The sequence below is a fragment of the Grammomys surdaster genome, unplaced genomic scaffold (assembly GCF_004785775.1).
Source record: "Grammomys surdaster isolate TR1022 unplaced genomic scaffold, NIH_TR_1.0 367, whole genome shotgun sequence".
Taxonomy (NCBI): Eukaryota; Metazoa; Chordata; class Mammalia; order Rodentia; family Muridae; genus Grammomys; species Grammomys surdaster.
Genome location: NW_021604786.1, coordinates 1,881,142 through 1,893,968, shown reverse-complemented (window position 1 = coordinate 1,893,968; position 12,827 = coordinate 1,881,142). Strand labels below are relative to the sequence as shown.

The window sequence follows — 12,827 nt, the reverse complement described above, 5'->3', positions numbered from 1 at the left end:
GTTAAGAGTGTGTACTACTTCTTGCAGATATGATTTCCAGCATGTATCTGGTACCGACAACCATCTATAGCTCTTGTAACAGGGATTCTGATATCCACTTTCAGCCTCAGCAGGTACTGTATACATGTGGCTACATACCTGCAGACAGAGAGTACTCAGACCCATAAAAAATGAACATTCTCTTTCATTCACCTTTAGTTTTTCTGCTGTTAGTAGGACTCATGTGTTTCCCCAGATAAGTACACTCCTCTCTCCTTGTCTGTCTTCTTCCTTTTCCACTTAGGGAGAAATGAAAGCTCTTTGCCTGACACCAGGAACAGCATATAAATATATTCGGAATAGAAATATTCTATCCATGGTAGCTTCTCCCTCATTCCTATGACTCTTGGAAGGCCAGCTGCTAATCCCTAAATCCTTAGTCTCTCCCCCCAACTCACTTGGCAAAAAAATCTAATGTACCAAAATCCACTTATCAGATAGATAATTTTGGAAAAGCTTCAGCTTTATGCTCTTTAAATATATGGAGATTTGAAGATAATTTTCCCAAGACAGAGCTCTCTCATGGAGCTAATATAAGCCTCCTATGTGGTGTGGAGAGCTTGAACTTCTGATCCTCTAGTCCTTGCCTCCCACGTTCTGGAATTATAAGCATTATATTATGTGTATTGGATTATTTGGCCTTTGGAGATTTTGGAAGGTTTTCCTAAAGCTCGGTTCTCTGCTTCTGATTTGGTCTTTCTAAAACCCTCAAGGTATATTGTGTTCTTTTCTGAGTGGAAGAGGATACTCACCTTGGGTAGACGCAAGCATGACTCAGTCCAGAAACCAGTGACATGTGCATTGCATGGACTGACACTTGGCAGAGCCTGTAAACAGGCTGGCTCTCGGCAACTTTGGGGACGGAGTGTGAAATGTGCAGAAATGTGTATTGCTCTTTCCAGGAGAGTGCTTCTTCAGGGTGAACTCGTTTCCTGGCAAATAAAGCAAGACCATACTAGAAGAGTCTCAAAGTAATAGGGGATCTTGCTGTGGCTACTTACAGTTAGAGAGTACTGGGTGTTCTGCTAGGTAGAAATACCATGTAGAACAGTAGTTCTCAACCTGTGGGTTGAGACCCCATTTAGGGGGGGTCTCATATCAGTTTTCCTGCATATCAGATACTTACATTACAATTAATAACAGTAGCAAAATTACAGTTACAAAGTAGCAATAAATATAAATTTATGTTTGTGGGTCACCACAACACGAGGAATTGTATTAAAGGATTGCAGCATCAGGAAGGCCGAGAACTGCTGATCTACAACCGTGGACTTCAAGGAACCAATGTTATGAAAATAGTAGGCGGGACTTAGTATGGCCTTTACTGGCATTTAAAAGGACACCATGAGAGGAATACTACACATCCTAGCAAAGATGACTCTCGGCTCATTGAAAGGCAGGCTAGTTTTCATTTAAAAGTTGTCTTTCTTCTACTTTCTTCTACTCTGCTGGAGACATGACAGTGCCAAGCTCTCAGGAATCAAGAGTCTGTCAGAAAGCTCCAGCTGTCGCTTGGAGTGAGAACTCCCCAGGCACAATCAGTTAGAGATTGTCTGTCGCCTCAGCTGTGGAAGGAAGTCCTAGCTGTTATGGCACGAGAACATTTCACGATGAAGGGTGCACACACCCCAGTCCTCTTTCTTTCCATCAACAAGTAAACTACCAGCGTGATGTTCATCACCATCTGTATGCAAATGTAAGTAAGCCCTTTCCCCTTTAGATACGTTATATAGATTCCAGTTTGGGTACCATCCTCCTTCAGCTCCAGGTAGAGGTTATACAAAGGCTCTTGCTTGTCTCATTAAATTTAAACTCGGGATGTTGAAAGGCAATGTCCTCCTAACCCTGCTGCCTACCCTCTCTTGTCCTTTTGGTGGATTGTTTATTGTTCTTACGCTGCTCTGTGGACTTTTCTCATCTTCTCTGCAACTTGCGCAGCCCTTTGGATGTTTTATATACACCCAGCACCTAGCATTTTGAATTTTAATGGCGTATTTATTCTCAGCTTACTTCTTCTATCTCCTGAAGAGTGTCTCACGGAAGAATTATGGATCTGGTCATAAAATCCAATAAAGATGTGTTCACCAGACTGATTTATTTTCTGAGCTCTCTCCCTGTTAAATTCATAAGAGGAACCAGATTTCTGCAGATATTTGACTACTGTAGTGGAAATGATAAGCCCAAGAGCCCACCCAGGCACAGATATTAAAAAGAACCACACAAAGAAAAGGCTCTGTCGCTCACACTAAATTGTTCTCTCTCAAAGAAATGAGCCAGTGGGCTTCAGTAGAAGAATGATTCATTAAGCGTGTTAAATAGCCAGGCAGGAGAAAAGTTGGGCTGTATGATTCAAGGTAATTAGTTTGGAGAACTAAATGGCATAGCTAAATAGACGTGTGAGAAGTCACGAGTGAGTTAATTTTATTTTCAGTTTCCAAAGTCAAAGCAAGTACTTTATAACAAACAAACACACAAAAAACAAACAAACAAAACAAGAACAAAACAAAACAACAATAAAACCAGTCTGTGGATTTCGTTGGCTGTTATTATAAAAACCTGTTCTTGGCAGCTAGAGCCCAAGTAAGCACCATGGTTTGTTCTCTTTCACTACCTGGAATATGAAGGCATGGCTCTGGGAAGAACTTCAAAATGAGGCCCGAGTCTGTCCTTGATTTCTTCCAGCTTCTTTCCAGGTCACTGTCTTCCCACAGACTACATTGTACCTCCTAATCCCATTTCAAAAGTCAGAGTTTAATTTGTGTTTTCTTAGCCTGGGAATATCTCAAAACATGTATTACTTACAACTAACTCTTTGTTACCATTTTCTTCCGTTTGTTTTGTCTTCTCTGCATATACTGTGGACCCCACCCCCATCTCTGTTTGCAACCCCATTTCCAGGAAACAATTGCTCCTCATAGGTCTCTAGTCTCCCCAGATTCAGTCAGATCTGATGATATGTTTCTGGGACAGGTTCTGCTGCTGCCCACTGTGGGCATCGAGGTACCCCCCCTCCTTATTTTTTCTTTTTTTATTGGATATTTTATTTATTTACATTTCAGATGTCATCCCCTTTCCCCATTTTCCCTCTCTAGAACCCCCATCACATCCCCCCCTTCTTGCTGTTATATGATTTTAGTTACATGCAAGTATTAAGTTCTGTTCTAGATTGAGGAACTAGCAATACAATAGATGCAAATAGTCAAAGAACAAGCAAGGCAATAAACAAAATTCTGTGAACGTTCCCATGATCATTGTTTCTAAGGGCTTATCAGGATAACCAAAATATCTGATCCAACTTCCCTGTCCTAGCCCAAAGTCATTTTCATGTCTGAAGCCTACTTCCTTGTTCTGGCATAAGATTTAGATTTCTGTCTGAAATTACTTCTTTGTTCTAGCCTTATGTCAGATACCTGCCTGAAGCCTACTTCCTTGTCCTTGGCCAATGTTGTATTCCTGCCAAGCAGACTATTTCCTTGTCCCTACACCTTCTAATTGTGTTAATGTTTTGAAATCTGGCATGTCAGATATGGAGGTCTATATCAACCAGCTTTTGTTTTATTGCCCTGAGTGTCACAGAACCTTGCTATTCTAAAAATAGCTTGCAAGTACTAGAAGAAATGAGTCAGGCTTTGAGCAGAAGCCAGAGGGTAGTGGGCTTGATTATTTCTGGTATAACAGATTTAATTACATTAATTGCTAGCACCACTGCTTCTGCAATTGCTTTGACACAGGAAGTTAAGAGGTAGGTCTCTTAACTTCCAATCTGAGTTCCTTCCTCCCATTTCAAAGATTTCAAGGACAGGACACTGACATAATCCTTGCTTGTCAAAAATGTTTTCCAAGGTATTCTGAGCTGGGCCAAAATATAATCTGAGGGGCACCATATAAACAACTGGCCTTGTCAATCTTCTATGCATGATTTTCTTCCCCTTGGTCTCAAACAAACCCTTATTGTTCCAATAGAGGTAGGACTAGCCATTGGTTCTTCATGACCCAATGATGAACACAGAATTTAATGGTGTTTCTTGATGAGGAACAGGCCCAGGACCTCCAGTTAGCCCGTAGACACAAAACTCAGTGCGATGAAATTTTCATTCTATAACCACAGTGACCAAAAAACCAATTCTTTTTGTCTAAAAAGAAATTCTTTATTCAAATACTTTAAAGCTTTGTAGTTCATTGCTCCCCACCCCCCCCATTAACCATCATGTAGAAATGAGGCTTTTCACAAATCTTTTTGTTTTTATAAACTTAGAACAATTTATTAACCATCCTTTGGAGTTGATGCTTATTTTTTTTTTCAGGCAGATACCTAATTCTAATTTAATTATGACAGACAGAATTATAAACGCCCGAAACATGGTGTGATGTTTATATAAGTTTTGGGTATTTTTTTCTTTTGTTTAAAATGTTTAGTTAGGAAAGCTTTGTTCACTGTAACTTTGATGACTTGAGGAACAGGGGGCTATGAAGAGACTTTACCTGCAACTACACAGAAAGACAGTGGCTTATATAACATCTTAACTACGTCATCAGTGAGGCTGGAGAGATGGCTCGGCTGTTATGAACACTTGATGCTCTTGTAGAGGGCCCATGTTTGGTTTCCAACATCCACATGGCAGCTCATAATTATCTGTAACTCCAGTCACAGGGGATATAATATCTTTGTCTGGCCTCTATAGGCTCCTGCATGGATGTAGTGCACACATATAAATGCAGGCAAAACCCTCACTCACTTAACGAATAAACAACTCTTTTAAATAGCTGATCACAGATGTTGTGAGTTGGTGTTTCTTTGAGTGCACATATCATACCCTTTGGGGACTTAATACATATTCAAGATCACAAGCATTAGATTCTTGTGTTTAAAAGAGAATGAAGATAACAGCTCTCTTGTTATACATGTGTAAAACATAACTGTCATCTAAAGTTATTCTCCAATCACATATTTATTAATCACTATGTATAGACATTTTATGTGTTTGGAACTGGGACCATGGGTACGTAAAATCCCCTTCAAAATTGGAGAAAATTAGTTTTGTGGTCATCGTAAAAACCATTTTTTTGTATAAATTTAGCTCATCCATTTTTGAGTAGTGGTTTTGCTATTTTCATTTAAAAGCTCATCTTGACAGTTGATTAAAATGCTGTCTGTCTGCTCAATTCTGGCTGGTGCCCTTTGTACTATGGTAGACAGTATGTGAACTTCCATACCTCGCCCCACGTTTTATATTTCAATTGTCAATTTCCAATTATTTGATTCTTCTTGCTTTGACTTATGATTTCAATTTTCCCCCTTTTATTAGCTTTGTTTCAGATTATCTATTCTATTTTATCTTGGCTTTTGTTCTCTCTTTTTTTGATGAATATTTCTTTGAAACATCCCCAAGATCAAGGCAATAACACTTGACTTGATAGCGCAGAGAGTGGTTAGAAGTCTATTTCTTTGTGAAAAATAGCCATTTCTAGAAAGTATTGTTCATGACAAAGAACACCAGAGCCCAGACAGAAGTTAAAATGGCAGAGACAAATTTTATTGGGTCCTATTGCAATAGGGGAATGCAGACTGTGATGTAGAATGGAATCCAGTCTCAATATACTAAGGATAATGGGGCTTTAAGGCCAAGGAAGAAGAGTTGGTGGATGGAAAATTGTTCAAATGAGATGTCAGATCAGGGGGATGAGTGTGGCTGCGGCGACCTAATAGGGTGCCCAGTAAAGGCAGACCAGGGTGGCCAGATGGCAAGGTTAACAAATGAGAGATTTTCTTTTGACCTTGAGGATTGGGGAGAGTTGTGACAAGTTAATTTTGCACCATTATTTTCTAAAACCAGATTTTACAAAGTATGGACATTTGACTATTTCAGCTTCAGAATCCTGATCGAAATGTGACCAAGTCAAGAGTCTTTATTCATTTATTATTGCTTTTTACTGAGACATAATAACTATCTTTGGGAGCTGTAAAATCTTGTAATTAGATATTAAGTGTATACAGATCAACCGAGGAATGTTTGCCACTCCTAAACCCTATGCTTACTCTTCAGCGATTTATTTTCTGTTCTTTGATTAAATATATTTCAGATCTCAAATTAAAATCACTCTTTGTTTTCTTTGTCTCAGAGAAAAATGTCAATTAAAAGTTATTCTAGGACCTAGGATGAGATGTGAGTCCCTTATGTCAGGCTGAAAAAATAAATTTTTGATTTGTTAAGGACAATTATAGCATGTTGATACAATTCCATTGACAGGGGTAACTTGTGTAAATGCTGTGAGTTTTAAGGAAATAGATATAATTACATTTTTCATTATGTTGGAACACAGTTTAAAAGAGGGCTAACTCAAATTACACTGTCTTAATTTCTCAGAAATGTTAGATCTAAAAGTGGTAAAGGTGACTGAGAGAAGATTCATGGCAAGATATACCAACTTTATTTAAATTCACTATATAGCTATAGCTATTGACAAAATACTTTCTTCAAAATTGTATTGACTTATTATTGAATGACCAGTTCAGAAACAAAGATTCTTTCTTTCACATTCCTTCTAAAATGGCATGCCTACTTCATAGACAGCAAGTGGAGTTCTTATAATGACTTATACTACAGATTAAAAGGAAAGCACACAAAATGTTTCAAAATATCATATAAGTTTGACACAAAAAAATCTTATCCACAATCTGTGTTCAAAAGCTTAGCTATGTATAAGGGGGTGGGCTTTGCCAAAGGATTGAGTGCTTCCATCTTCTGCAATATTATTTTTGAATTGAGTTCCTGTAACATGAAGGTCACCGTTCCATGATGATTATGGTCACATTTGTCTTCTGAGAACGTTTACAATGACATTTTAATCCAAATATTGGTTTGGTGGGTACTGTTGAGGAAAATGTTTCTGTACTCTGTCTAGGTAGAGGGACACTTGAAATCAGTCAATTTTTTTTCTTAAGCCCCTCTTGCCTACAGTCTCGACCATGAGCTAAACTTCATTGATATCTTCCACTTTCTCTGAGCTTCTTACTATGGCTTTCCTATTCTTCTCTGATATCTACAACGTCGAGTTACTTAATATGAACACAATGTCACATCATCTCTTGTTGTTGTATTCTCACTCATGAGCATGATGTGCTTTGAAGAAGATTCCCTTCTTTCAAATCTGGCTTCCAAACTTGGGTAGTTGACAAGGATTTTTTTCTTTCTCATTTCTACAGTTCTTTGTCAATCTGAGATGTCATGTCTGATTTGGAAAGTGGTTCTTGATGTGCAGAGAACTATTTGGGCTTCTGCATATTGGTCTAGAGACATCAGGTCCAGTTTCATATCTCTGTCCATAGCTAGTCCCTTCTCCTGAGTCCTGATTCCTAATTAGAACTTTGAAGTTCACTTTCTATAAGCAAGAAATACATAGACTGAAGGCTCATCTCCTCCTCCTCCATGTCTTCTCTAGGCATTAGCTGGACATGAAGACGTGATTTATTTGTCTACTATCTTCCTGGTGACACCTGGATATTTCAGCCAGTTATTCATCTCTGTTATACTACTGCCATATTTATACCTCTCCTAATGTCATTTCTAATTGTAACTATATTATTTAAAATTTTTATCATTTATTACTCAATGAATCCATGTCCACTTTCCTTTGAGAAAACTGCTTTATAAATAATCTTGAATTCTACTCCAAAGTGATGGCATGGTCACAGAGGTGACAAGACAAAACTTGTGGAATACATTTTACTTTCTCTGCTGGCAATGGATAGCAATGTACGGACTTGTGTTCATATGAAATCATTTGGTTTACTCTGAGTCTCATGAGATAAGCACAGGGATAGCATAACGCATTACAGCCAAGAAATACCAGTCTATGAAGATCTCAGGGCAGCTAAGTAATTCCTTGGGCTTAAATTGGGAACAAAGAGAGAAGAAACGCAGGACAGAGTGAATTATAACAATGACTGACAGATGGACATAGTGCAGCAAGCAGGAGCCAAAGGTCAGTACTGGAAGTATATAATAATTGCTCCATGCACAGCTTTATAATTATTTGAGCAGAAAGATTTACTAATCCCAGATAATTTTAAATAAGATTTTCCAACTGAGTAGTTGGGGCAGCTTAAAAATTAATATTCATTGTATCAGATGAGAAAGTAAAATGTGAAGGTAATAAAATATTGCGATTGTTTCAATGGATTTTTCAGGCTCTTCTGATTCTTTTTCTACTCCAAACATCTTTGGGAAGTAGTGAGCAAATGTTATCCCCATTTTAGAGGGATAACATTTCTTCACACTACCTAATGAAGCAGACATGGAAGTAAGACAAGATCCAGGGAACATCACAAAAAGAGAGAATGAAGATATTTTAAAAGCCAAAGGATGGTGAAGGAGGTCATAGAAAGCTGCCGCACAGAAGTGGCATTGGCATTGCCATTAACACAAAATAGCTATGGGTACCTGCACAAGACTCAGCATCCATCTTTCCACCATGGCTAGAGATGCCCCTGAGGCTCTGTCAAATGCCTTACAAGCTAATGACTCTTGATGATCGTTCTGCTGGTGATGGGATGCCATTTTCTCTAATGATGTTGCCACTGGTGGAGTAGTTGAAGAAGTAGGAGTCAGAGGCAAAAGAAGGGGGTTACTAGATAATGAATAGTGGTGAATATAATGTATGTTATTATATAATCATAAATTGCATATGTATGAATCTATCCAAAAAAGAGAACAAAGGTCTATAGGTAAAACAATATTCTCTCAGGTTACTCTGTGTTAGAGAGTCTGCTCGTCTTAGCAAGAAATCTTAATGACTTAGATACAAGGTTAGAGTGTGTGTGTGTGTGTGTGTGTGTATGCTCGCGTATGCACACCCAAACATTTTTCTGTGCTCGCATGTGTTGGATAAATGAGTTTTCCTCAGAAGAGGAAGTATTCCTGATGGTATTCTTAGTACAGTGAGAGGGAAGTGCTCTCTTCTTTCAGAACTAAGAATCAGGAGGCAGCAGTGTATTAGCCACTGACCTGGTAGAAGAGGTGGGCTGTGGGAAAGCCCCAAGCCTCCACCTTTTTGTAAGGAGATGTATTAGGGTTGACACACTCCTACTCAGGCAAGAGTCTACTTCCTGTAGAGTCCTTCCCATGTTAACTAGGGCAGAGCTGGTCTGGGCTCAGTACTAAGTTGATAGATTGACCAAATTTGTTCCAGTAAGTCTTGCTTTGAAATGCATCAGTGTCATCACTCAAAGGGAAGTGTCTTCTCTCCCTCTTTACCAACACTGGCATTTGAGGTCACTCCAGATTTCAAATCCTTTCAAGAACATCAACCACTTAATAAAGCTGCAGCAAGAGACCTCTCTTCCAACTCCTGGGTCTGTGGTGTTGCATGTTTGCTTCACAGTTTTGGAATTCTGTTTGGGCCCCAAAAGTCTCCAAAGGTTACATCTGCAGGAGTATGGAGGAAGGAGGACTTTTCTGGGGCTGTGTAAACCAAAGTGGGTTTTAATATACTCATGATTGGGGGGGGGGTGGTAGTAAAGGCTTAGCATAGTCAACTTTAGATTTAGTTATTACATATAATGAATTATAAGTCCTTCTATTTTGTACTCTAGTTAGCATGTAAAGCATATTTATATAGTAAATACAAATTTACTTATATGAAGAAAAACCACCCTTTCCATTTTTCTTAAGACTTGGTTAAAGCTAAATGTAAGAAAATTGAAGACCTTGAGGGGCTATGTCCACTTTTCTTGTCAGTGTTTAACAATTTTTGACAAAGTAACTGTAGCCCCTGTTGAGAGTAGGTATAATTATACTTTCTCCCTCTGAAGTGGGAAGATTCGGGCTGACATTTCTTTATGAAATGCCTCTATGAAGAATTAATTGTGTCAAGGGTTGTAAGTCAGTCTCTTCATAAGCCCTCTTAGAATTCTGTGTTGGTTTCGATGACCTTAATTGTTTCTTTTTAAGTGGTGTTTTTGATGGATTGCTCTTGGAAAGTCATTTTGGGGTTCCTGTCTCAGTCACATTGCATTGTAGCTGACACACATGTGCAGTGTATGGTTGCCTGCATGTATGATAGGCTTTATATACACTTTTATGTACATTTGAAGCAAATAAATAATATTTTGCATGCTTTTCCTCTGTCAACATTTTCAGTTTCCATTGAGAAACACCCTTCCTCCCTTCCTCCCTCCCTCCCTCCCTCCCCCCTTTTCTTTCTTTTTTTAAAAGATGTGTTTATTATGTATACAGTGTTCTGCTTGCATGTATACTTGCAGGCCAGAAGAGGATACCAGATCTCATTACAAATGGTTGTGAGCTACCATGTGGTTGCGGGGAATTGAACTCAGGACCCCTGGAAGAGCAGCCAGTGCTCTTAACCTCTGAGCCATCTCTTCAGCCCAAGGAAACATTTCTTGAAAGGTTAAAGAACATATCAGAAAATACTAAAAAACAAAATGAAAAAACCCTGAATGGACAGGATTTTATTTATTACTTAAAAAACTGAGAGAATTTTATTTGTTCCAATGAAAACAACCAACCAAGCAACAAACCAACCAACCAACCAACCAAACAGAGGACACAGAGTTGTGTAGGTACTACAGACAGCTTCTCCTTGTTCTTACTAGCCTGAGATAGTTTTCCAAATACCAGAAGAAGAAAGAGATGAAGAGCTAAGATATTAGACTGGAAACTTCTGGCTTTAACTGGCCTTACTCCCTATAAACCTTTTCTAGACAAGGACCACATGACCATCTCTCCCTATATGGCATGCAAATTACTTGATACTCTGTTGCAGTTAGGGGCATTAGTGTGTATATGCATATGTGTGTATGGGTGTACAGTATGTGCATGTGTACTTTTGAGTGTGCCTGAACATACATAGCATGGCTTTCTCCTGGGCCTTTTTTTTCTTCCAAAGCACCATTTTTATTTATACAATGTCCTTACTGGTCAGTGGCGGGAGGAGTGATGTAGACTCCCTCTTCAATCCATGGCCTGTATGAGGTAGGTTTATTGTTACCAGACACACAGGCATGTGGTAGCATCATGGATCTAGTAAGCTGATGAGAGTGTCCAGTCTCTGTCTGCTAGAACGACAAGGTGAGTGTCAATCTCTGCTTCTGTAAGACCCCCAAATTTAGGATTCTCAACTGTAACTACTCCAACTTCTGTTTCTGAAGGTTTGAAAGCAATGCATGGAATTGCAGTTTTCGCTATACAAGTGTCCATCAAACTTCTTTTTCACTTTTTTCCCCCCAAGGAAGCTGGTTGACTCTGTTTGTTTAACTCCTGCTGACATGGCTTTAAAGCCACAGTGGTAGCCTGTGGGATCACAGTCATCTGTGTGAGGGCCTGGTTTTCCATCTATAGCAATTAAAAATCATACAACAACCAAGTGGCCTTATTTCAGCATTTGGTGTGCAGACTTGAGAAATATCAGCAATTCTTTTACATAGCATGTCCATAGGAATCTCATAGCCATATTTGTATCTCCAATTACCTGCTTCATAGTGTGCCCTGTATACCTGGGATCTGCTGTCAGCTGTCACTCCTGTTACTACCCAGGATTCTAACATGGTGATAGATATGTTTAAATATACATGTACAGTATATGGTAATATGTAATTAAATATCCCATTCTTGGTTCTGGGAGAGCCTAGAGATAATCAAATCCTTGTACCAGACTAGTACAGGTAGCGTTCATAGCTTCTTTTTGAATTCTTCTCTCCAATAAATCCTCTCAAATTTCTTTAGAGAAATGGGTCATTCAGGATTGAGGCACAGAGAATATAAGGGAACCTGGACACATCTCACACCAAAGAAGTAATAAGTCCCTAAGACATAGTGAGAGAGATTGAAGAGACACAGGATGCAGCTTAAAGGATCTCTCACTAGCCAAGTAAGAATACAACAACAACGACAACAACAACAACAACAACAACATCAACAACTCTTGACATAAAACAGGAGACCAGATGTGAACCAGGCATAAACCTTTGTGTTTAGCACCATCTCTCTGGCTTTCCACAGAACTGGTAAGATCCTGTGTTGGAGAAAAGGTAGTTGGGGATAATGCCTACAAAATTGGATGTCACATTCAGGAGAGGGGAACTAGATCCTATCTCTTACAGTCACAAAAACAAACTCAGACTTGTTAGGAGACAGTGTGGGACCAGAAACTATAAAACTGATTAAAAAAAATGTAGAAGTACTTGAGGAAATTGTAGTTGGTGAGGGCATATTTTTGGGGGGGTGGGGTGGAGGATAAGAAAAATAAAATAAGAAATAGATAAACGGGATTTTATCCAACTGCAAATCGGTCAACAAAGTAAACAACCAACAGAGCAAAAAAAAAAATATCCAAAAACAAAAACGAGTTACAAAACAGGAGAAAGTACTTGACATATATACATATAGAGAACAAAAGATTAATATCCCAGATACATAAGGAAAAGCATAACTTAGTTAGCAAAGTCAAATCAGGTGATAAAATATGGGGTAATATGTCTACTAGACATTCCAGAAAAAAATATACAAGTATCTCACTGGCTTGAGAAATAATGCTAAATACAACCTTTCCTCAGAAAATGCAAATCAAAACCACCCTGAGTTATCACTGTGCTCCTGCAAGGGTGACATTCACAAGTGCCTGTGAGGATGTGTACAGAAAGGGACCCTTAGACACTGGTGGTTACAATGTAAACTAGCCCAACTATTATTAAAACCAGTGTGGAAATTCTTTCAAAAATCCAAAGATACTGCCATGTGATCTAGTAATCCACACCTCTATAAATCCAAAAA

The 12,827-nt window shown here is 38.7% G+C and overlaps 1 pseudogene; it reads right to left on the bottom strand.

The window, feature by feature from the left end:
• Positions 1 to 11,078: 11,078 nt before the first annotated feature.
• Positions 11,079 to 11,602, bottom strand: LOC114631878 (annotated as a pseudogene).
• Between the last annotated feature and the right edge of the window lie 1,225 nt (positions 11,603 to 12,827).